The sequence below is a fragment of the Armigeres subalbatus genome, chromosome 2, assembly GCF_024139115.2.
Source record: "Armigeres subalbatus isolate Guangzhou_Male chromosome 2, GZ_Asu_2, whole genome shotgun sequence".
NCBI lineage: Eukaryota > Metazoa > Arthropoda > Insecta > Diptera > Culicidae > Armigeres > Armigeres subalbatus.
Genome location: NC_085140.1, coordinates 320,627,960 through 320,653,399, shown reverse-complemented (window position 1 = coordinate 320,653,399; position 25,440 = coordinate 320,627,960). Strand labels below are relative to the sequence as shown.

At 37.9% G+C, this 25,440-nt stretch overlaps 1 protein-coding gene across 2 annotated transcripts in view; it reads left to right on the top strand.

Annotated features, from left to right (window-relative positions):
- Positions 1 to 25,440, top strand: part of LOC134212668 (histone demethylase UTY) — a 235,730-nt gene that overhangs the window by 87,311 nt on the left and 122,979 nt on the right. The gene's annotated exons all lie outside the window — the stretch shown is intronic.

Below are 25,440 nucleotides of genomic sequence, written 5' to 3'. Positions count from 1 at the left end.
AAAAAAGTCTAAATTCTCTATCGAAATGACCTGTCATGCTCCATCCAAAAGCCAAGAAATTTTTTGAACTATATAAATACGTTGGATTGTTTGAACCGAAAAATTGTATTGAAATGTCGATGAACGATTTTAATTATATAAAAAAGAGTAATATTAGGGCAAGTTGTGACTGGACCGCTAATCGTTTTTCACGCTGCATGCACGTATCCCTAGATTGCACCTAGCACTAGCGATAATGGTGCTTTTCTCGGTCATCATATAAATAGTATTTTGGCCATAACTCTTGCGCCCTTAGTTTTATCTGGCCAATTTTCAATAGGAAATTATGACACAAGATTTTCCGTCGAATGTAATGCAACTTGCTGCGAGCAAGTCGGTTAAAGATAAGTGCAAAATAATGAGTGAGTTTTTTGCGCACATACATACATACATACACACGCACAAACAGACATCACCTCAGTGTGTTGAGCTGAGTCGATTGGTATATAACGTTATGAGTCTCCCGGACTTCTATCAAATGTTCGGTACAACTTTGTTGAACAAGAAAGGCAGAAATATTGCGTGAGAATACTTGTGCACAGGTGAAAATAAAAAAATCGCACTCCGCTATTTGGTTCAACTTTGGGTTTTTATTCATATGAGTAAGAATTCCGAAGCAAGGCATTTTCCAACAGTCGAGATCTATACTGACCACGCCCTTGTGAATGTTGAGTAACGGGAATAGATGGTTAGCTGGACACTTACTTAAGAAAGATGTAGAGAACACTTCAACGGGTTTATGATATTTTGGCTGAACGCCGTTTGGCCGAAAGCCATTTGGTCGAAAGGGTCATTTGGACGACGTCGTTTGGCCGAATAGTATAAATTCGTTTCCCTATTAAATGTGCGATGAATAGTGAGAATTAAGGAATGAGATGTTCTTAGTAAGGGGTCGTACACTTATTACGTGAGCAATTTTTCTGGTTTGTCGACCCCCCCTCTCGCCATGTAAGATTTTTTTCATGCAAATGATTTTTTATTTATATGGAGCATAAGATATTGACCGACCCCCCCCCATAAGTGGTTACGTAATATGTGTACGGCCCCTAAGTAGTGGGCAGCGAGAAGTGAGAAATTAGATGTTCGAAGTAGTCAGTAGGGAAAAGCGGGTAGTGATAAGTGAAAAGTGATAAATGAGAAGTAAGACGTGAGTGGTGAGAAGTAACATGGGATGGATGAGAAGTGAGAAGTAAGAGGAGAGAAGTGGGACGTGAGTGTGAGGAGTGAGAACCGAGGAGATGATAATTGGGATGGAGTGATTGGTAAGAAGAGAGAAGTAAATGGTGAGAAGTGAAATAGAAAGAAAAATTGAGATGGAAAAGGAATAAAAAAGGGAAATGAAAAGAGGGAAAAGAAGGAAAGTGAAAACAAGAATGAAGGAGAAAGAAGAAAAAAGAAGGAAAACGGAAGAATGAAGAAAGAAGAAAAAAAGGAAAAAGAAGTCAGAAAAAAGTATGAAAAAGAAAACAAGAATTTTTGTATTTTTATTCTCTCATCTTTCATCTCACATCTCATATCTCATTTCTTATTTGTCGTATGAAATCTTTAATTTCTAATATCTCACGTCTCACCTTCCACTTCTCAATTCTCACTTATATTTCATATTCCATACCTCACATCTTACATCGGACTTATCACTTTTCACTACGCACTTCTCACTTCTGATTTCTCATTTTTCCTTTCTGTTTTCTCACTCCTCACATTTTATTAAAAAAAAAGACAGGAACACCGTCGTCGACCAGAGCTCGTACAGACTGAACACTTAACGGACAGTACACATAACACCCAGTGGACCGGTGAAGAATTTTTCGAACACGAAAAGTTTTCTCCTTACCGGGGCGGGAATCGAACCCACGCTCCTTAACCCATACGTCTAGATGATTGACGTCGCTAACCGCAGGGCCACGAAGCCCACATTTTACTTTCCATTTTTCCCTTCTCTTTTCTCATTTTTTAGTCACTTCCGGCTTTTCACTTCATGTTTCTAAGGTTATGTAAGAAGTAAGACATGGCTCCTTCTTCACTTATCTTTTAGCAGTTCTTGCCTCTCACTTTTCATTTTTTACTACTCGCGAAAAGTAAAATTTTTTGGAAATTTTTCCAACAGTTCGGCCAAACGGCATTCTATTATTCGTTCAGCCAAACGGCCTTCGGCCAAATGGCCTAAAATACCTCATTGATACGCGGTTTAAATTTCTCTCGGAATTTTTCGAAAAATGCTACCAGGAACTCGGTCATTTTGCTTCTAGGAGCTCGGACAATTAGTTTTTAGAAACTCGGAGACTTCCTTCGGATCAAATCCTTCTCGGAACTAGTACTTGCTTTCGGAACTCGGAGAATTTATTATTAGAATGCGGACATCGTCATCGATGCATATAGAAAATTCTTCTCGGAATTCAGACAATTCGGAACTCCTATGATTTGCCTCTTAAACTTAGCCAATTTACCAAAATGAGGATAGTGGCGAAAATCTTTTATTTCTATGAAGAGAATTCCTCATTGGAACTCGAACTATTTACTTCTCGGTATACGATCAACTTGCTTCTTGGAAGATTAGCAAAACTCGAATAATTAGAATTTTGGTTCTCGAAAAACTTTCATCGCGAAACTTGGACAATTTGAACGTGGATTAAAACTGATCAAAATGTGGATAATTCCTCAGCAGAACGCGGAGAAAGCCTTTTCGGAACTCGACCAGTTTCCATTTCGATATATGGAAAATTTGCTTCACGGAACTAGGAGATTTTCTTCTCTGAAGTCGAACAATTCCTTTTTTTTATCGCGAAGTATTTATTCTCGGAAGAAAGATAATTCCTGATTGAAATATTGAGAATTCCTTAAAAGAATAAGGGACTCGGATAATTGGCATCAGTGTACTCGAACAATTTGGATCTCGGACGCAATGCTTGTCGGACATTTCATCAAAATTTAAATAATTATAAATCTGTAAAAAATATTTAAAATGTGATAAAAATATGAAACATCTCCGTTATTCGTTGATCTGATCCTAAATATATCGACCAGGTCTGTAAAATTATAAAAAAAATCACAGAAAACAATCTATTTTCCACAGAATTATGGCCGGAATCCGATTTTTCCAGCGGTAAGGCTGTTATTTAACCTTCTTAACTCGCTTAGTCATGAATCACTCATGCAGTCTCGCCTCTGTTGTGTCCGACAATCGTGCTTTTTTCGCCAGTGTTGTACTTTTTACAACAGTGTGAGTCCACGAGGGTTAATTGCCAAATAGCCCATTTTCACTTCTCCTTGTGTGGATTGTTTCACAGCTCATCACACACATCATCATCGTCTTCAATTTTGATTATGTTTTCTTACAGTCCGGTCCATTCACTCACAGCTGGCTGCTACTCTTCACTCTTAACAATTTTTCGAAGCAGGATTACTTAGAGACTTCACTGATGTGATAAGGTTGTAAACACTCTGTATTCTGTTCAACAGACTGAGACCGCCGCTAGAAGAGTCCTTTGTCGGCGAATACCAAGCCTGTTTTCGTGAGGACTGATCATGCAACATCGGATCAAATATTTACCCTTGATCCATTCATGAACAAATTCTTGTTCTATTTAGTGAAACGGAAGCTAGAACATGGTTTTCCGGCGAAACGAATACTAACGAAACTAATTTTGACATCATTCGTCCCCTTAGATGAAGTGAAACAGGGCGATGCCCTCTGCAATTTACTGTTCATTACAGGGAGGGATCGTTTAGGAGTCAAATTAAGTTAAAGCAATAAAATCTGTAGCAAAAAAACTTGATCGTCGATTTTGTTGTTGGTTTTGCATAAAAAACAAGTTATTAGTTTGATATCATATCACAGTTCAGAAATCTACAGCAAAATAAGATCAAAATATATGATCAATCACGAAGATTGAAATTTGAAAACAAATTATTCTATTTGCTTTGTGATGTGATGTCCATGTGATGTCAGACTTTGCTCGGGGTATTGGTGTGCAGAGGAGCGGTACCGTTATCACCCGATCACATATGGTCTTGAGATTTGCGGACGATATCGATATTTATCGGGACGGCGGTAAACAGTCGTGTGGCCGTGACGCTACCAATTAGCGGCCCCGGTCCTAATGTTTCTCATCTGTTGCCATTTAGCACTCCACGTTTAATTAACCATTTCGCTGATGTTTGTATGTGGTATTCAGTATTCCTGTGGGATGTATACTCAGTCGCATGGTTTTCTCACGTCTAAATCCGTCGTAATCGGAGTCGATCATCGGAAAAATAAATATTGATCATTAATCAAAACATGACTTGTAGTAGAAAATATGTATTCTCTTTCCAAGTTGTTTTCGTTGGAAGGTGCATGGAGAGGGACACGCTTATAAAAGTTAAAGTTGATTACCGAGATTCAACTAATTACTCGCATACGTACTTAATTGTAGTCAACCTTGCAACATCGACCAACTCGATCTTGGCTTACAATATTCTCAGAACACGACGGTGAAGTTTTGACTAAATAATATCACATATCACTGGCCTGTTTATTATTTGTATTAAATACGTATTTTTATTTAGTGCATTATGTGCTTCGGTTGTACCACAGCCCTCCAAAATTCCATTACAAATATTTCCCTACAAAACGATGTAGTACCGCCAAATTATTGATTTATTTGCGCGATGAGCCAACATTTCATCCTATGCTAACATTACCTCCCGTGACCCTAGTATGGACATTCCAGCTTTAGATAAATGAAATAAAGCACTTTGTTCTTTAAGCTGTTGAATCTATCTCTCGGTCGCGACACCTCTTCCTTCTTCGATATCGTGACCTCCACTTACTTATTCATTATATTTCTTCAAAGCCATTTAATCAAATCCCCAACGAATACAATCTATTGGCAAACATTCAGGAATTATGCTCAAAAAAGCAATAAACAACACTGACAGAAGCCATTAGATCAATGAATGAGTCATGTTTCGCCTGCATCGTAACACCCCATAGACAAATTACTAACCGTACTCTAATGCTAGGTGTGCAACCAATAAAACCCCATCTGGAGTGCAATTTCACAGCATCACTAACAGAATTTCCAGCTCAATGACGATCACGTCGAGGTTACCCCCATTTCCATACTGAACTTATCGGCCAGCATCGCAAGTGGGACGGAAAATTACACACATGGAAATCTAGATTCCTCATCCCAGCAAATCAACACCCTTCTCCATGTAGATAATGTACACAAGTTGCATTTCCGAACATGTCAACATCAGAGACAGTACTGCATTCTGGACGGGGAACGGTTCGAGCAATTTTTCCCATTAATTACGTATACATACATATAGGAAATCCTATGAACCTGTGACTATTCCCGTTGCATCCCGCCATCGGAAAGTCACCGCCGGACATGGGTAATGCGACCGGGGCGGGGAGGACCCGACCCCAATCGTTCCCCTGACGACGTCGTGACGACTGATGGGAACCTCACGGTGGAATTTTGCATCATTTTTTTTACCCTCCATAAATTACCACTATACAAATACACGGGACGTTGTATGTGTTGCTATTTCCCAGCAAGCATGCACACAACCAACGCTAGCTGGGTGCCGATTCGCCCCAGACTGTGGTCGGTGCATGGGTTGGAAGGAAGGTGCAATACTTCACACCATCTCATCGTTCGGCATTGACGTCTAAATACAACCAGCAGCCAACCAGCAATTGCACTGCACCTACAACAGCTCAGCTCCAACAAAGCACCACTAAGCGAAGCACGTAACGGAGAGTGCCCCGCGAATATAGGTCAAACATTTATTACAAACACTTAAGCTGTTTGTTATTGTTGTGCTTCCCGTTTCACTCCCTGTCTTATAGCGTACAGTGCCATCCATCGCCTCCTCCAGTGCAACAAACAGCAAACAGCACAACGGATGGAGGGATGGTCTCAATCATCGGCAATCGATCCACACTTTCAGCCGAAGTAGTTGAATCAAATTGCACTTTGTTCTTAAATGCAGCGAGTTGCCGTTCATTGCACAATTTCCGCGGATTGCTGCTGCAGTAGCTCTACTGGCAAGCCAATTATTTCAGTCCAGTAAAGTATTAGATTTCCAACGTAAGGTGAATATGGGGTTGAATTGCAACCATGAGCAAGTTGAATAAAAATTAGACTTGGTATAATCTTGACCTTATTAATTGTTTCGGATAAATCGATTACTTTCTATGTATTTTTGTTAGATGATCTTAAGATATAAATTAACATTATTTTATCTTTCATAATTATGACTATCTTTAGATCTAATAACCTTAAGATTTGTTTTTTTTTTGCCAAAGCTTTTAAACCATGTCCGTTTAGTCTAAGCTATGTAGTTCCCCTAGTATAGTATATATCTAATATAGGAACGTCAATTACTTGGACACATATTACCCATACGTTTTCTGGAAAAACTGAAAAAGTCCGGTGTCACCCCATATTTTCCTACACCTATTGGGGACCGAAACGAACACCATCAAACTGGGGAGACCGACGTCGTCGTATAGACAATGTACAAACTGCACACTGCACTAACTAGCCCCGTAGTGCATAGTGCTTGAAATGCATACAACAAATAGCATCGAGCGGCACAAAACGGCCCTGACGATAATAGAAAGCGAACTGTTTCGTGTTTGCTTTTTGCCATGGCAGAAATAGAAACGACGATGACGACGACTGTGTTGTAGCGACGGACGACGGTTCGCCTTCGGTTGAGCTCAACTGTACACATAACTAACAAACTAGACGCAGAGCGATACATTCCATCGAGCTAACTAACTAACTAACTAGCTTTTCCAGAGGAACGTGTGACAAGATGATCGCGACCAGACGACGACAACGGCGACGACGGGGTCTTTGTTGTCCTAGAGTCAGCTCCACTGTGCGCGACTAAACAGAATTTAGGTCGAGGTGACTACACAGTTATGGCGCACACTTGGTATGTAAACTGCAGTTCCAAGAGGACTCGGGTTTCAAGGAAAAATTTCAATGCTGAAACTGAGACAGGGATGACTGCTGGGACAAAGTTGCTTAGGTCTGTTGTTGCTTCCATTGTCAGTGAAAATATCTATTCCGGGAAGCGATACTTTGTTCCAGGGAATTCGCACCAAGTACATTGTTATCGGCCAACCAATTCAACATGGGTGAGGCCAGTTACGTACACCGTGAGCTGTTAGCAATATGCCGCATCGATGCCGGTATATGTGGATTACGTGCAGTTTGACAACGCATCTGATAGGGATTTTGGGTACATTAAGAAGAAGAGTTGTTATACAATTTTTAGACACCACATATCGGCTTCTTGCTACAGATAAGAAACAAAATTATCAGCGTTCCTGGGAATTTGTTCGATGTTGATAATTAAAAGAAGAATGTTGTTGGAGTTATGGTTATGTCATCGAGAGGTTAAGCCGCTTATCAATCGGAAAGATGTTTTAAATAGTGGCCGTAGTTGCGTCACTTCCACAGCCCACCTCGAGAGGTGATAAGGCTTACTATAGAAATGAAAATAATCGAAGATTTTCCACATTACTATTCTACAATGCCCAAAAGGTTATACTGTGTTTATTGTAATAATTCGAGGCACCAACCTTTGTAGTTCAATGCAGTGAACTTAAAATGGAAGAGACAACCAAATGAAAGAAGATGACATACAATTATCGTCTAACTTTTCAAAAGTACCTAAGTAACATTTTTATCATGAGTTAATTTGAGTACATGAGTTCATGAGATAAATGCATGTATTTGATTTGATTTATTTGATTTGATTTATTGGACTATAGGCTGTAAGCCCGTTACCCTATTTAAACATTATACACATAATTGTTGTCACATATACAATTGTCCTCTTAAAAATAATCTTAATCTATCACGAATTACATCTGTTGTCATGTTTGTAGAAATTACATCTTGTAGTCTGTTAAATTCAGTCATGAACCTGCTGGTGGGCTCGTGCTGCGTGTAGTTCCTTGATCTAAATGGAGGATCGAAGACCCTCCGACGACGAACAGTAACCGGGCTAGTATTGAAGTTGAGCCGGTTATAGAGATATAGGCTACTAATTCGCCCTCTCAAGATGCTACAGAAAAAGACGATGTCAGCAATCTTGTGTCTGCTACTGATGGTGTCGAGGTCAAATAACGAGCAGAGATTCTCATACTCCGGTAACTCTTCTCTCCATCCAAGGTTTCTCACAGCAAATCTTAAAAACTTTCTCTGTACTGCCTCCAACCGTTGAATATGAACTTCATATTGTGGCCGCCACACCACACTCGCAAAATCCAGTTTAGTCCCTAACGAGGCTAACATAAATTGTGAGAATTGCATGTGGATCAGTAAGCTCACGTCCAAACCGTCGGGTGAGAGCAAAAAGTTGCAATGTGTCCTTAATGAGTCTGTTTATGTGTTCGTTAAATGTCAGTGACTGATCCATTGTTACGCCCAAATCTCGAACACTATCTACTCGTTGCAGGATTGCATGACCTAAACTGTAGGTAAATGATATCGGCCGAACTCTTCTGGTGAAGGTAATGACCGAGCATTTGCTTGCATTGACGCTTAGTCCATTCCCACTAACAAATCTTTCAAAATTGCAAAGATCTTTTTGCAGCAAGACACAATCATCAAGGACTTTTACTGGCATAAAAATTTTTACGTCGTCGGCATAAATCAACACTATCGCGTTGGTCATAAATGACGGGAGTTTATTCATGACCATGACAAAAAGCAGCGGGCCCAAATGGCTACCCTGTGGAACTCCTGAATTAACATCGAAGGCAGCCGATGTATTGTTGCAAACTCTCACATACTGAATTCTGCTCAACAAATATGTTTTAATCCATTCGAACAACATTCCTCCGATGCCAAAATCGGCTACCGCGCGCATTATACTGCTTACCGACAATTTCGTTAATTTTCTCCGTATTCTTTTTTATCTCTCCTCGTAACCCATCTAGCATCTGATTGTGTTCGCTCATAACTGCTTGCAATATTTCATTGGTGGAGCTTAGAGCGCCGCGAAAACGGGTGTTAGTCATCAATTTTCTACAGGACGGGCACATCCAGTAGATCATTGAGTTTGACTTTACCTCGTCCCACAGTCCAGCGCTGAGCTGGGAACATTTCAAATGAAAAGTAGCCTTGCAGAATCCTTGACAACACACTATATCATTATCATCGGTGATTGAAACCGCACATCCGTGACAACGCTCCTCCATTATTTTGAACAACTTCGGTATTCACAGGTGTATTGATAGTTTATTGACACAAAGCGCACAAATTCACGATTTAAAAAGCTTAAAAACTCGAAAAAACGACGAAAATAATTCAGCGACTTAATGAATCCAACTGTATCTTTTGTTTACAAACAATTTACAAACAATTACAAACAAACAATTACAAACAAATTATTTTACAATTTATTATAGTATTAATAGATAATTAGCACAAACTAGTTTTTTGTGGAAAAGAGGTGGTTTTGCATGTTTTAAAACTATTTTTGTGTGTGTGAATTTATAATTAATTAGGATAAAACAACGGAGAAGAAGATGGAATTAAATAAGATGAGATTTTTTTTCAAAAATTCACAGGAAATTCTCGCTTAACTTTTCAAAAGGACCTATGTAACATTTTTTCATAAATTAATTCGAATATTGTAATCAAAAGACCAAAATGAAAGCTTGCAGTACTCAGATTAATTAATGAAATACATGTTACTTAGTTCCTTTCGAAAAGTTAAGCGAGAAATGTACAATCCCAAAGAGGTAAAAAACTAAGAACGAGAATATGTGTTCCAACTTTGGTTGAAATTGGTCAAGTGATGCAGGAGTTATACTGAATATCCGTTTTCTAAAACAATGTATTCCCTTACAACCTTCTTCTTTTCCAAATGACCCTCCCACTCTCTCTAAAATTATCTCCTCACTTAATTGATTCGACTAAGATGGCGACATTTGAGGTTTTGGCTTTCAGTCTCGGCTTCAGTATCGGACAAATGTATTGTGCCTTTTTCAAGGAGTCTGTGGACAATGAATTTGTTTATTTTGTTTTTATGTTTTATGTTGAGTGTACTTACTAACTATGTTCCGTTTTGTTGTCATATTAGCCCTCAGCATAGGACCTATTTGTCACCACAATTCGTGTTGGTTGACGATGGAGTGATCGAGTAGCGCTGTTCGTTCCCGAAGGATAGCTACATCTTGATCCTCCGCTGTTTTGGCTTGATCACACATGCTTTGCAGTCTATTGGAACAGGTGCGGTGGCTGGCAATGCTTCATTTTTAGTTTACTTGACGTCATACCTACGTAGCACGCTGGGCAACTTTCGCATAGGATCCTGTAAATCTCCTTAGCATAGAGAATACGTGCTCCAAATTTGGTTAAAATCGACCAATGCGTTAAAAAAGACGTCCCTCATACCCCTCCCCTTTTCCAATGACCCTCCTACCCCTACTATAATCGCCTCCGTAGGACAGATAATATATATAATATATGACACATTGTGTTTCTTTTTGGCTGACACGGTGTTAAGGCCGAAAACGGTTGATCGAAACTGTCATTTGGTCGAAAGCGACATACGACCAAAGGGTTTGATGAGTGTGATTGCTCTATGCATGCGGTCGCGTGTACTCAAACGACTAACGACGGTGGAAGACCGACACTTGATTACAATTAATTGCCTATTATTCGGCAACTCGGCTCGGTTGGTACTCGGATTCTGATGGCTTTTCCGCAGACGTGACCTTTAAGTGGTCTTGTTGTGTTGGGGTTATCACGCCTATCTAGAGAGTAGGAGGTTGAGGTTTCGAGTTCCTCCAGGACACGTGGATTCTTTTTCACAAATTTCATATCAATTTGTTCATTTCGAAACATGTGCTGTGTATATGCACCGCCAAGATATTTAACGAAATTCATTGTCATTTGAAGAAGTCAAATGACCATTTTCATTTCTTACTTTTCAATTTTTAGTGAGAAATGAGGAGTGAGAAGTGTGACTTCTCCCTGAGAAAAGAGAGCGCGAAAGAGATATGAAAAATGAGGAGTAAAAGTGAAAAATAAAGAGTAAGGAGATATGAGTGAAATTTTTCACATCTCACTCCTCTTTTCTCATTTTTCACTTCACAATTCGCACTTTTAACGTTTAATAATAAGAAGTGAGAAAAGTGAGAAGTGAAACATGAGGAGTCTGAAGAGAGAAATGGGACTTTTCACTCCTCACTCCTCGTTTCTCATCTCTCATTTCTCACTGTGAAAAGTGTGAATGGTGAATTGAGAAGTAAAAAGTAAGAAATAATAAGTGAGATGTGAGAAATTTCACTTCTCACTCCTCAATCTTCATTTCTTACTGCTCCTCCGTGATTTATTACTTCACACTTCACTATGGTTCGGCCGAATTATATTTCTGGTCGTGTGACCTGTTCAGCAAACGACGTTTGCTTTCGTATGATCCGTTAGGCCAAACGACATTTTCGGCCGTATGACCTGTTTGGCCAAACAGTTTGGTCGTTAGACAGAAATAACGACCACTTCGACCAAACGGAATTTTCGGCCATATGCCATTTCAGCCTATAATTTTGGCCAATGACTTTCAGCCAGATGAATTCGGGTAAACAACTTTCGGTCTAGTAGTCTTCGGCCAAATGGCTTTCGACATAAACGGCCCTTCCAACAAGTGCTGCAGACTGGGTTCGAACCATGGACGTCAAGATCGAGCATCCTACATGTAGACCACAGGTCCATCAACGCTTGGATACTCTCTTCGATAACTGCGCATACGAGCGCTGGTGATGGAAGAATCGATCAAAGGTTAATATGGCGCCAGAGTTATGAATTTCGATTGATGCACAAAAGTGTATGGAATAAGAAAATGTTTTGATTTTGTGATTCAGATCACTTTTATAGACAGTGGAACTTTCGCAAGAAGGACAAGTCGTCGCCAATGGAGCCGTCTTCTCTCCGTCCTGTTAAACGAATTGTACATCATCAATAAACCTTTTCTAGTATAAAACTGTGCAAAATTTCAACTGCATGCCTTGCATACCTATCTGTACATCTGGTTCGCTACAGCGTCAATACATCTGTGACTGACGTATTGTAGATCTTCATAATCGGTGGTCTTGTGCAATATCCCTCCAGTTTCCCCGAACTTTTAATGCCCTCGGTCCGAATCCTCCACGTGCAGCCAGCGTGTTCGTGACCTTCCACGAAGTTGCCACCCTCTGTCCGGTTCTCTATTGAATGCTGTATCTGCTATTTTTCTTCCGACATTCGCATTATGTTACGAACCCACTTAAATCTGTCGTATTTTATATAATTCACAATATTTTATTTTTTGCCTTGCCTCTAAAATGATTATCGTGTCTTGCACCTCAAAAGGTATAGAATGCCTTAATTACTATTCACTCTGAGGCACTTTCATTAAACTGCACAAAACCTCAACTCGTCCTGGATATGCGTTCAACAGATTCTGTCACTTCATGGTAAGACTGGGCTTCCTTTTGATGATTTTTCTTTTCCTTCAGATAGCTTTACACTGATCAGTGACGATTCCTTAACCTCAATCTACCTGTTCAACAAATTCAAACTTGAAAAATTTCTACCCATAAATGCATGGAATAGATAGATTTTGATAAGCTTAATCGACTCACCCAAAAAAAAGCGTTCGTGAATTCGTGAACTAACGAGTTTACGGTGTATTTTTTTTCGGGAATAACAGTCACGGATTCGGGAATACAGTCACGTTTTCTGGAACGTTCTGGAAAACGTGACTGGTGTTCCCGAATCCATGACCTGGTTCACGAATTCGGGAACGCTTTTTTTGCGTGCTCTGATTATTTTATTTCCTATTCGGGATGTTAAAATATCAAAATTTTCTATTTTTGTGTCGTTGAACAGGCAAAAAGTGAGGTTACAAGACGCCACTGAAACTGATCTAGATTAGTTCTATTGTTTATATAAGTGTCCTAGAACATTTTTTTTTCTGAAAAGCTTTCTGTGTATTTTGGAAATTTCTGACTGCGTCCATACTCCATATCTTTTTCTGGTACATACATATGTGTCAAAAAATTATAAATTTAAAATAATGGGCCCTTATTTTTACGTCTAAGCGCGCTCCTGATAAAAGTGTTGAACGACTACTCTTATAAAGAGAACAAAAATTGAAACCCTGATTAATACACCTAGCGATAATGATGCCTAATGAAACGCTCCTCGGACGTCCACACGACATGGTCAATGTCCTGTCCTGATAATTTGCGCCCCCAACACAGAGATTGCCTTCTGAAAGCCCCACTCGATAAAGATTTGCATTTGAAGAGTAGTGATTTGACATTAGACGACACATGGTTCGAATGAAGTCTCGTCCCAAATTCATTTTTTTTTAACCAAAGCAGCTTTGACACCTGTTGGCGAATTGAATCCAGCCATCTACCCATTTCCCCATTTGTCCAGTTTCGTTGTCAGCTGATCAAGGTTTCCTGACGAACTAGTGAGAAAAAATCATCGAAGGTAATTTGTCGATCGTAAATATCGCCTTCCATAGCGCCCACCTTAGCCAGAGAGTCCGCTTTCTCATTTCCTGGGATCGAGCGATGTGAATTGTGTAAGATTGATCAGATGAAATCGCGAAGGAAAAGATTTTCATATTCATCTAGCTCCTAGCTCAGGGCTGCCCAACTTACGGCCCGCGGGCCAGATGCGGCCCTCTGCTCCATTTTTTGTGGCCCGTGGCATGATGTACGAAAAATAACCTCATAATTGGCTCGCCAGCTTTTCTACCTGGCTCGAGAAGTTTTTTTTATTATTCGTTATTCAATATGTAAGTTTTAAATCAAAGCTCGCGCTGCAAAACTATTATTTTTAATTTGAAACGAAAAATAATATTTTACATAATTTAAAATGATTGCATAAGCGAGTATGATATGATATTTGAAAGGCCCCAGGTAGGAAACAAAAGTTAATAGAATTTCAAAGGTTTCATTTAAAATTTCCATTTATTGATTCAAATTATCGGTACAATGAATTAAAGAAGCACAGGGTGTCTACTACCTGGAAAAACCTGGAAAACCTGGAATTATCAGGAAATTTCTCCCCACCTGGAAAAAACCTGGAATTATCAGGGAATTCCTGACATAATCAGGGAAATTTCAATACCCGGTGATCATGTGTGAAATTCTCTCAAAAAATGAAAAAATCCTTAATAATATTTGAATAAATAACCAATCAAATCTACTGAAAATGTAGTAAACGTTAATGGATCGTTGTTCCGCCAAAAAAGTTTTGCCATTTTCTAAAGAATTCCTAGAGAATTTCCGAAGCTATTCTTGGTGAAATCTAGGAATTTATTCGGGAAATCAATTAGGGATTGCTTTCTTTTGAGTATCCCCTCGGATTTTTTTAGGAATATTTAAAAATACTAAATTAGTTAGGATTTTTCAAAGCAATTCCTGGAGGAACTTCTGAAGGAATTTCGGGATCAGTTTTCCAAGGAATTATTCAAAGAAATCACTAAAAGAATGTCCATAAGAATTATTAGCAATTTTCTAAATTCTTTCTGGAGGAATTTCCAGGGTAAAAATCGAAAAGAATTCCCGGAGGAATTTCAAAACGAATTTCCGGACGATTTTTCGTATGGTTTCTTTAAGAAATTCCTGAAATGTGCTTAACCTGAAGGGATTTAAAAAAAAAAGTGTGTAGTCATTTGTGAAGGATTTTCAAAGGAGTTTCTAAAGGTATTCTCGAAGTATTTACAAAGAATTATTAAAAGCAAAATATTCGGAAAAACTCCTTCAAGTGTTTTCTAAAGTTTTCCTTAAGATGCGAATATGAATGAGTTCCTAAAAAATCCCAAGGAATTTAAAAAAAATATCCGTAGCATTTTTCGAAGGTTTTTACAATAAAGCAGTAATAGAATGCTAGTGGCGCTCTAACCATTGAAATTATTCTGCCAAAATTTGCTTCAATAAGCTTAATAGCCTATTCAGATTACGATTAGATTATTTATCGTAATAAATATCGTGTTAAAACGGAAAATTGAATGTATGGAGATGGGTGGACATGGCATCAGGTTGTTGTTTATCATGATATTTATGATCATAAATGGCGTAATCTGAATAGGCTATAACTTGGCCGTTTAACACTTATAGTACCGGTACCTTGGCTGCTAGGTCCAAGCAAACTAGATTTTGGTCACCCGAACAGGTATAAGGACGTTAGGCATGAGTACGTTAGGCATAAAACAGCCCACGACAGCCCAAACACAGCCCACGACATACGGGAGGTATTATGCCTAACGTCATGGACCCAGCAATCTCATATTTTTGCTTCAACACATTTCCTAAAAGAGTTTTCGTAAGAAGTTCTGAAGGATATCCTGAAGAAATTCCCAAACATATTTCCGGAACATTTCCTTAAGAAGTTTCTTTTAAAAAAATGAAATAAAATTCAAAGAGATTTCCGATAGAAAACTTAACCAATATCTGAAGAAATCTGCAAAGTATTTTATAAAGGTATTTCCGAGGGAAGAAATTTTCGAACAAACACCTAGAGGAACTTAAAAAAAATCGTAAAGGAATCGCCAAATGCATCTCTAAAGGAATTTCCGAAACAATTCCTTTAGATGTTTTCTAAAGTTTTAGCAAAGAAATTTTCAAATTAAATCCGGAGGATTTTCCGATGAAATCTATGGAGACACTTTTAAAGGAATACCTGGAGTAATTTCCTATGTGATTCCTGATGGAATTTTGATTGAATGGCTTAAGCAATTTCTGGGTGAACTTGCGAAGGAATTCCTGGAGGAATTTCTTGAGTAATTTACAACATTGTTTTGTGAAGCCACCAAAATATTCTTTAAATAATATTTTTCGCAATATTTACATTTTTGAATTGATCTTTTGCTGCTAAAATCTATATATGGCACGTTTGTTTTTGCCTGGAAATTAATGTAAAACACCTGGAAAAAACCTGGAAAAATCAGGGAATTTTGTTTTTACAGATGAGTAGACACCCTGAAGCAACAAACTCTTTTCACTTGAGCTAATACGAAGTCAGAAAATGCTGTACGGGCCAGTTATGCTGTTCGTCAAATTTTGGCAAAACGGATTATTTTTCCAAGATGGAGAACTTGTTAAGGAATGGATTTCGGTTGTTGTTGACATCGTGTCCTAAGGAAACAGCCTCTGTAGAAACTATGCGCGGAACACGGTGAAGAGTAAAGGTTTTTTGGGCCTGTTAAGACCTGTGTAAAGGAACTTTTTTTCTCTTTCGTAAACTTAAGTGACCTTACGATTGATATAACACCAGCAATGACAAGAAAGCACAATGGCGTTGTGACAATTCTAAGCAGGGAAAAGCAATCACACAAGTATAGCGATATTTCCCTGCCATTCCACATTCACCAAAAGAATCGATATGCGAAACTGATCAATATTCCTCAAGTATCAACTTTATCAACGTTAGGGAACTCAACCCCCTAATTATAAATGATGTTGACGGAAATGAAAGCCGAATACGGAGACTTCCTGTATTATTGCGAATATCATTGACTTAGCCTTAGCCTTCCATTTTTCAACATCCGGTAAGCGGTGTGAATAGATTAATTTAATGTTTCTAATTAAATGGATCTCTAATGCAACGACGAAAACAAAATAATCAAAAAAGATTGTTTTAACGCAATTAAATCGTGTTTAGTTTTTCTAGAAAAATGAAAAAAAAAAATTTTTTTTGAAAATATTTAAAAAGCTATGTTCAAAATATTTTGTGGCCCGCCAGCAAGTGTGAATTCTAAACATTGGCCCGTGGCTTGAAAAGGTTGGGCAGGCCCTAGCTTATAATTTTCTGAGCAAATGAGACTAAAATAAAAACTCTCTCTAAAAAATAGGGAATTAGCAATAAAGAAATTAGGGTATGAGCAATAAATAATTATAAAATTTCCACAAATAATGCAAAATTTCCATAAATAATTTAGAATTTTCCACAAAACAAAAATAATTTAGCACTTTTAGAAGCAAAAATTGTAATTATAAAAGAAGAATTCTCCATAAAGAAATCAAAATTAAAAAAATACAAAATTTCCATAAATAAATCAATATTAGCAATAAACAATTCGAGACCGATCTGCGATTTGGGCGTAACTTATTTTGTAAACAAACATTGGAATGCGAATTACCGCTAGAACAAGCATTGCCTGATAAAACTACGGTATGTATTCGACAGAATAAGCTTTTCTCTACTATATAAGAGTTTTGAAAGAAAACGCTTGTTTTCAACGGAATCCCCAGAACAATGTTTGTTTACAAAATAAGTTACGTCCAAATAGCAGATCGGTCCCGAATTACAAAATTTTCCTCAACATATTTTTTTTCCACGAAAAAATAAAAACTTTTCAGGAAAAAATCAATACTATACACAAAATTTGAAAATGTTCATAAAGAAATATAAAAAAAGCAATAAACATGAGCATTTTTCCATGGATGACCCCTTCTTTAAAAGCGATAAGTTCGTGACCTCAACTGTTGAGGTCGAAATACGTATCTGGAAGGATAACAAAACGTGATGGAATTAAATGGAAAGTACTAATCTCGTCTTAGATAGTTAAAGACATTTCACTAAAAGAGCTTAAATAGTTTTTCTGTTATTTCCTTTATTATTTTTTATTGATTATTTTGTAATTTTTTTTTAAATTTTTTATGGAAAAAAAATTGTGGAATTTTTTATTTTTTTATTGCTAATTATTGATTTATTTATAGAAATTTTGTATTTTTCCATAGAACATTTTGATTTCTTTATGGAAAATTCTTCTTTCATAATTGCATTTTTTTTTGTTTTGTGGAAAATTTGTATTTATTTATTGCTCATATCCTAATTTCCTTGCTGGCAATTTCCTATTTTTTTATGGAAAACTTCTAATTCTTCATGGAAATTTTATTTTACTGCCGGCAAGTGAAGCTGTAGCCATACAAAATTATGAAAATTTTATTCAATTTTAGTATGCAGTAAATTCTGTATCGTGTCGTTAAATCATATTTTAATTTACTACTATGCACTTTTCGTTATCAAATTAATTTGTTGATCCCCATAAATATAACAATCATTTTGAAATCTTTAGCCTTTCTGTTGCTCATATACATATTTAAATTTACTTGATAATTCTAACTCAAATTTTCTTCTTATTCTCATTTCAGGTAAGCACCGAAGCTATTCTTTAGATCAAAAAATGAATACTGATATCATGGTAATAATACATATTTGAAACTACTTCCTCTGGCTCTGGATTAGCATAAATGTTTATTAAGTAGATTAAAAGGTGGGTGTGATACATTTCAACTTTTATCAGAAACTAAGTAACTCAATTTCTGCGTGACGTAATTAAAGGATATTCCCAATGCTCTTGCAGTAAAATTTGAACATCACTGAATGCATAATAGTTATTGATGAAACTAGTATTTAGCAAAACGAAGATTTTTTCAACACGAATTGTGTTTCATGATATTACGCAATGCGGAGAACATGATATTCGAATACTCAACTAGACTGATTGGGCAAAATGTAATCATGTAAAGTGCAGTTCCATTGCGGATTTTCAAGCACCGAAATAATTGTTTAAATCAAAGTTTTACTGGTGACTATGATAGGGGAAATGACGGCTTTGGCAGGTTTTGTTCTATTATTGTCAGGGTGGTTTTTGTTGACCAAATTTTATAAAATTTGGCCGCAATATTCTTTGATATGCAAAGAATGTTTAGGCCAAATTTCAGCATAATTATTTTTAGAAAAACCCCCCTGACAATAATAGAACAAAAACTGCCAAAGCCGCCATTTCCCCAACTTAATGCTTAGATGGAAAAGAAAGCCGTAACTAAAACACGAATTGTAAAACCTGATATTTTGATCCGGAAATAAGAAAGAAGCATTCAATTGTATTCTGCCTGACTGGCTCTAGATCATCTTATGCCATGCCGCTTAATAAAGCACACCAGCCATAAACTGCAAGATGCATCGATACAAACCAGTTTTCGAATCGACTTGTTTCAACAAGTCAACATCCTCGTCGCTTATGCACACATTAAATAGACCATAAATAAAGATGCATAAATTTGGCACGTGCAGTCGCCGCTTGAGCAACCCCAAGGGAGCGCGCACAGTTGCGTTCTGCAAACCGAAGGTTCCATTCAGTAGCTCGAACGCGGAGGCTTGGCTTATGCAAATCATACAAATCGCAGCTTTCATCCCTACCGGAGAGCGTACCCCTCTTGGGACTCGGTTCGATGCAATCCGATCGTATGTTGGTGGTCATAACGGCATCATGTCCACATTTGTAAGGTAGTTTACGCCGCTGGAACTGCACAGAGATCGTTGGCAAACAGTGAGGAACCCTAATTAAGATTTTTTGCATTATGCTCGTTTGCACAAAGCAACCCTCGCCGTCCATATCCCGTTTCCCACTGAGATTTCCGAGCCTCCGCCACGTACCTACGCGATTGTTGGTGAGCACTCTTGCCTCGTCCGTCATGGTCGGTCTTTTCGTATTTGCGATTTGGTATTCCAATCCTGCCTATCGCAACTACAAGATCAGCAATATTGTACAAGCGGTTGTAATCGACGGTAATCGACAATGGTCTCCGCAAAGCTAACTGTACTTGCACTCACCATAAATGAGCTGCAGCAGTGAATGGCGATTGCGTCCTCGGTAACGATGCGACGACCGACCAGTATATGTAAATTGACTTGGTTTAGCATACGAATATGTGCTGGCGCGCGCAGCTGAATTAGGCGGAAACGCGGCTTCATCAAACAGGAAAAAACGACCGCAAGAAGCCGCGTTACCGCGGCTGGTATTAAAACCGCCGTCGCCGCCACCGCAGCCAAAGAAGTTTGGTTTCTTTTACTTTCGCTTGTTCACAGAGCGAGAATGGAAGAGAACAACGGTTAACTACTGCTGGCTGGGTTAGACGAAGACTCATACCTCCGGGAGTGCACACCGAGCTCACCTAGAAGAATCGCTCGCGCTCGTAGTTCATTGTGCTCCCGCGATGGGGTCAATGAATTTCCAAGAGTCTTCTTCATTCGCTCCCGTGTACGTTTCGTGTGGAGGAAATCCAATCCGGGATGATGGTGCAACCTATTTTGATACATTCGAGCAAAGGCGCTGTAAGTGGAGAAGCGATGATGGTGATGATGACGATGATTAAAATTTCCATTCAGAACAATTTTCCGGGGATCGTTCTAAGTGTTATGGGTAATTTTAGAACTCAGTTGTGGTGCCTGAGTCAAAGTTTCCACCGAGCACTTCCTGGAAGTAATAGAATTGATTGACGGTGATCACGTGTTTCTATTACATGGAGACGCATACTTATGAACGTGGTGTCCCAGTTATACAACGATCGTACGTGATCTCATGAATGCTACATCCGGTCATTTACGACGACATACACTAGCTACGGTTCAGTCGTGTACGACCGCATCAGTCAGGGCTGATAGTGAGTTATTTTTCAATAACATGATCTCTCCCTTTGAAACCTTGGGTTATTGAAACAAATGATTAATATTTCCAAATCGTTTTAATACGGAACAGACGTACGTCATTGAACTGAACCCAATTGGATGGAGAAATCACTTCAAAGCAGGCAATATATTCCATTTCATCGTATAATCCTATGAACTAATAATGATCTTCTGATTTCGAATATCAAAAGCAAACTGTGAACGGTTGTCATCAATTGAAAACACAGAAATGGAATTAAATTCAACAAATCGGATATTGTAGACTAATCAGTTGATCATATGATCACGAAGCACTTTCGCGAAAAGGAATTCCCAGCCCTGCGATTCATTGCTACCGATCATCCGCCATTTGTGTGGGATTTTACGTAACTCGGATACGTACTAGCTGGAATTGTGCTGCCCATCAGCGGTGTGCGCGTCATTACCAAGTACATACTGCGATCGCGACCTAGCTACTCTAAGAGTACAGCGAAGTGATGAATCAATTCCAGTTCGCCAACAAGAATTGCACAGGCCGAATGACGTTTCCACTTCCTGTGTTCGTCATCTGTGCTGTTCGTGCGCGATGCTCGTCATATGGTCATATGGCCGAAATAGGGGTTTTACGAATAGAAGAACATCAAATTCCAGGAACGGGTTCAACATTTCCCGGGAATAGCCACTGATTGCTGTTTGCTGCTCGTAAATCATGAACGCGTCATCGTAAAAAAAACTGACTCAGTATGGAATTGTTAAGCAGCTCATTCGGCAACGGTGGCTATTCCTAGAGGTGGGCGCAGCGCAGCTACTACAAGGACGGTCGACGCAATCAAAACATCTGTGCCACATATTTGGATTGCGCTCCGCCTGTGTGTGAACGTGTGGGATGTGGTTGAGCTGTTCGTACTTGGGTCTCGTGAGTTTGTGAAGATCGTAAAGGTTCTCGCTTGCAATCATCAGTAGTCAGTTTGTTGCAGCTGTGAGTGACACTCACACCAGTGCGGCGGCTACAGTCTAAAGCGGCTTTGAAACCGAAGGCGATCAGGTTGGATTCGAGAGTAGAGGAGAGTGTTTGTTTTTGCTTTGAACACTCGCTTTTTTCGACATGTTTTTATTTATTTTTGTTGCCTTTGCCTTTGAAAGCGCTGAGGTACAACACTGGGTGTGGAACGTGGAAAAAGAAAGTTGCAATAAGATAGGATAACAATTTCAAGTTGAATACATTTCGTTTTAAAATTTTAACTAAAATAAATTGCCGCTTAACCCGACCAGTAGATAGTAACAGATTTATATCATACCTTGTTATTCTGTTACAGCAGTTTTCCATAACAGCAGTTGATATAAAACATGTACCATTAGTAGTTAAAATAACAAAAAATCTAACAAAATCTCTTCTAGTTTTAACAAAAATATTACTAAATGTGTTATTTATTGAACAAAAATATAACTCGTTGTGTTACACAAATAGAGGTGAAAGTTGCTTATACTACAGTAATATCCCGATTTTGTCACCCCCCTGGTGAATTTTGGGGTGATAAAACAGGGTATGTGACAAAATTGGAAAAAAAATATTTTCATTTTTTTTATTTCATTCCACAAATATGAATCATTTTATGCCTTGGAAAGGCTAAATGCGTGAACGGTACCTGTTATTTCTTGTCGAAATTGCTTACAGAACATTTCCCAGGTACTCAGAAGTCGTTCGTAATAAACTACAGGTGGTGAAAGTTATTTCATGAAAATCAATGTTGTTTTTGGTATTATTTACGAAAATAAAAAAAATGACAAATTTTTTTGGGGTGACAAAATCGGGTCGAAAACGTGACAAAATCGGGACGTGATAAAATCGGGTCGAAAACGTGATAAAATCGGGGTAGACAAAATCGGGGGTAGACAAAATCGGGGAGTGACAAAATCGGGTCAGTACTGTATAACAAATTATGTTCTTGAAAAGATTATGATTATCCATAATGTAGGCAATTAAATTTGTCCAGCTGGTTCAACTTTGAATGTAGGTTCAAGTTATACTGTAGGGTACCTTTCTTTTTCCAATTCACATCTACCAAAAATGTAGGCAATTTTTTTTTTCGGTAGAAATAAACATAACACATTATGTTGGAATCATGTTATGACGATCAAGAAATTTTCTTTTCTCCATCTTTGGCAGAGAATTTATAACAAAGTTATTGCAAGTTTTGTTATTTGTAACACATATTGATATAATTGTGATAAAATTTTGTTATGACTAACTGGTCGGGAAGTTTTACAAAAGTGTTTAATTTCAATCTAAATGGATTTGAATTAGCATTATCATTAGCAGTAGAATTGAGCAATTCGCACAAATTCGTAGGTGGTACAAACATGGACCATTGTATGAGAGCAGCATTGCTTTCATCTGTTACCACAGATATTGATTTGGGACTAATCACTATCTCTAAGATAAAAGCAATGCCCTTTTCAATAGTCGAGATCAGTCCTGACCATGTCCTTACGAATGCTGAGGATGGGGAAGGATGGTTATTTGAACATCTACTTAAGAAAGATGCAGAGAACTCAACGACCTATAATAGGTTCCACGGGAGGGTTTGGAATTGTTAGTGTAGAAGGTTATAACAGTAGAAATCGTTTTGGTAGAACGTGAAACACAGAAAGAACTAAGATACAGAAAAACGAAGTAGGAAAGGGACGAGCCTGGAATTGAACCCACGACTTCCTGCTTATCATCGAGCTTATCCTCAACATAAATGGATTTGAATTCACAGCAAATTTGTTTTTTTTTTCTGTTCGTCTACTTTTATTTTATTTTTTCCAGAAAATGCCATTCTATCTTAAGAACTGGCATTGAAATTCTTATAAATTTCCAGCAGTTCTTTCGCATAATCAATCCATACGGACTGCCATTAATTGCATATTATTCGGCAACTCGGCCGTACGACTGATTGAATTTTCGAAGACCTCAAAAATGTATTACAAATTTCTAGGAATTTTTATTGGTTTCCACAAATAATAAACTCACAGAATTCCTAATGAATTTCTCGAATCCCCGACCAACCACTCGTTATACTCCTTCAAAGTTCTTCAAACAAAATTAGATAATTTCATCGGTATTTCTTCGTACTCAATTATTTCCAATAACGATACGGATAATTATAATTTGTTATCTAAATGCATGTAAAGTATGGTAAAAACGCTTTGATATATTTTGACAAAGTATTTCACCTAAATTATTTCTAAATTAATTCTAATATCGATATGAAACTTCATGAAAGGTTATCAAATTTCAGATGAATTATGATATCAATGCAACGATATACATTGACAAACATCTCTGAACATCTCTGCATCTTTACCGTCTTTTAGTGCATCGATTCATATCGATGGACATCTAAACAGCGATATGGATTTTGGAGATTGTTTATTATGATCGCGCATAGTTAAGTTCCCCGAAATGTGATTTTATGAAAGCAAATATTGCGGGGATCGAGCAAGAGCAAGAGCAAGAAATGGTTGGTCGGCAAAGTGTTTTCAGGATTTTTTTATTTTTATCGGTGTTACGTCCCTTACTGGGAAATTGCCGCCTCTCAGCTTAGTGTTCATTTTCGCATTTGTGCATCATAAGGCTAACATGATGATAATTTCATGCCCAGGGAAGTCGAGACAATTTCCAACCCGAAATAAAATGATCTAAACTGGACCGGGAATCGAACTCAGCAACCTTCAGCATGGTCTTGCTTTGTAGCCGGGCATCTCACCGGGGAAAATGGTAAATGCATCATGAAACAATCATGATTATCCTTAAACAATTGAAAAATGCTCCTTAAAAATACTGATCATTTTTCCTTAATTTATTGAACAAATTACCTTGAAATATATAAAATGCTCCGTAAACATTTGAAAAGTGTACCGTAGAAACGAAAAAAATGTACCGTAAACAATTGAAAATGCTCCTTGTAGGCTTAGCTTGTAATGCTTAGCTTGTAGGCTAAGATTACATTTTGTATAAGTTTATGGATCATTTCGTTTTTTTTACGGAGCACTGTTTTTAGTTTAAGGAGCATTTTTTCAGGTTAAGGAGCATTTTTTATTGGTTTACTCCTTCTTTTTTTCTACTTTATGACAGCCAATTTCAAGGTACTTTTTCAACTATTTCACAATAATTTTTATATCAATATACTGCGCAATTATCATTAGTTAAATAGCAAATCTTTGTTTTTCTAAGGAGCATTTTCAATTGCTTACGGTACATTTTTTTTTCGTTTCTACGGTACACTTTTCAAATGTTTACGGAGCATTTTATATATTCCAAGGTAATTTGTTCAATAATTTGAGGAAAAATGATCAGTTTTTTTAAGGAGCATTTTTCAATTGTTTAAGGACAATTTCATCTGTTTTAATGGACAATTTTTGGGCTGCCTATCTCACCGCACGACTAAAAAAGGCCCGTTTTCATGGAAATATCAGTTTTTAATTTTCTTGTGGGGGTTTTTACTGGTTTGCAAAAATAATAGATTCTCATGGTTATGTGGATTTCCACACCGTTTCAGTTTTTCAGAATCTCACTGGATGTTAAGAAATTCGAATTTCCAGGAATACCGTATGATTTAGTGAATTCTTTACTGTAAAAAAAAGAGAGGAACACCGTCTTCGACCAGTAGGGCTTCCATTCCCGGAAACGATTTCCCGGGAAATCATATTTTCCGGGATTCCCGATTCCCGGGATTTCTGAATCAGTTTCCCGAATTTCCCGGGAAATGAACATACTTATTTTTTTTAAATTTGATGATAACGGATTTTGGGGTATAAATTACATTTTTTTACTAGCACCATCTCACTATTCATTTCACTTTTGAAGTCTCAGAATTTAAGTTATAACTGAAAATGTTACAGAATCATACGGTGCATTCCAACACGTGTTGAAGAGAGG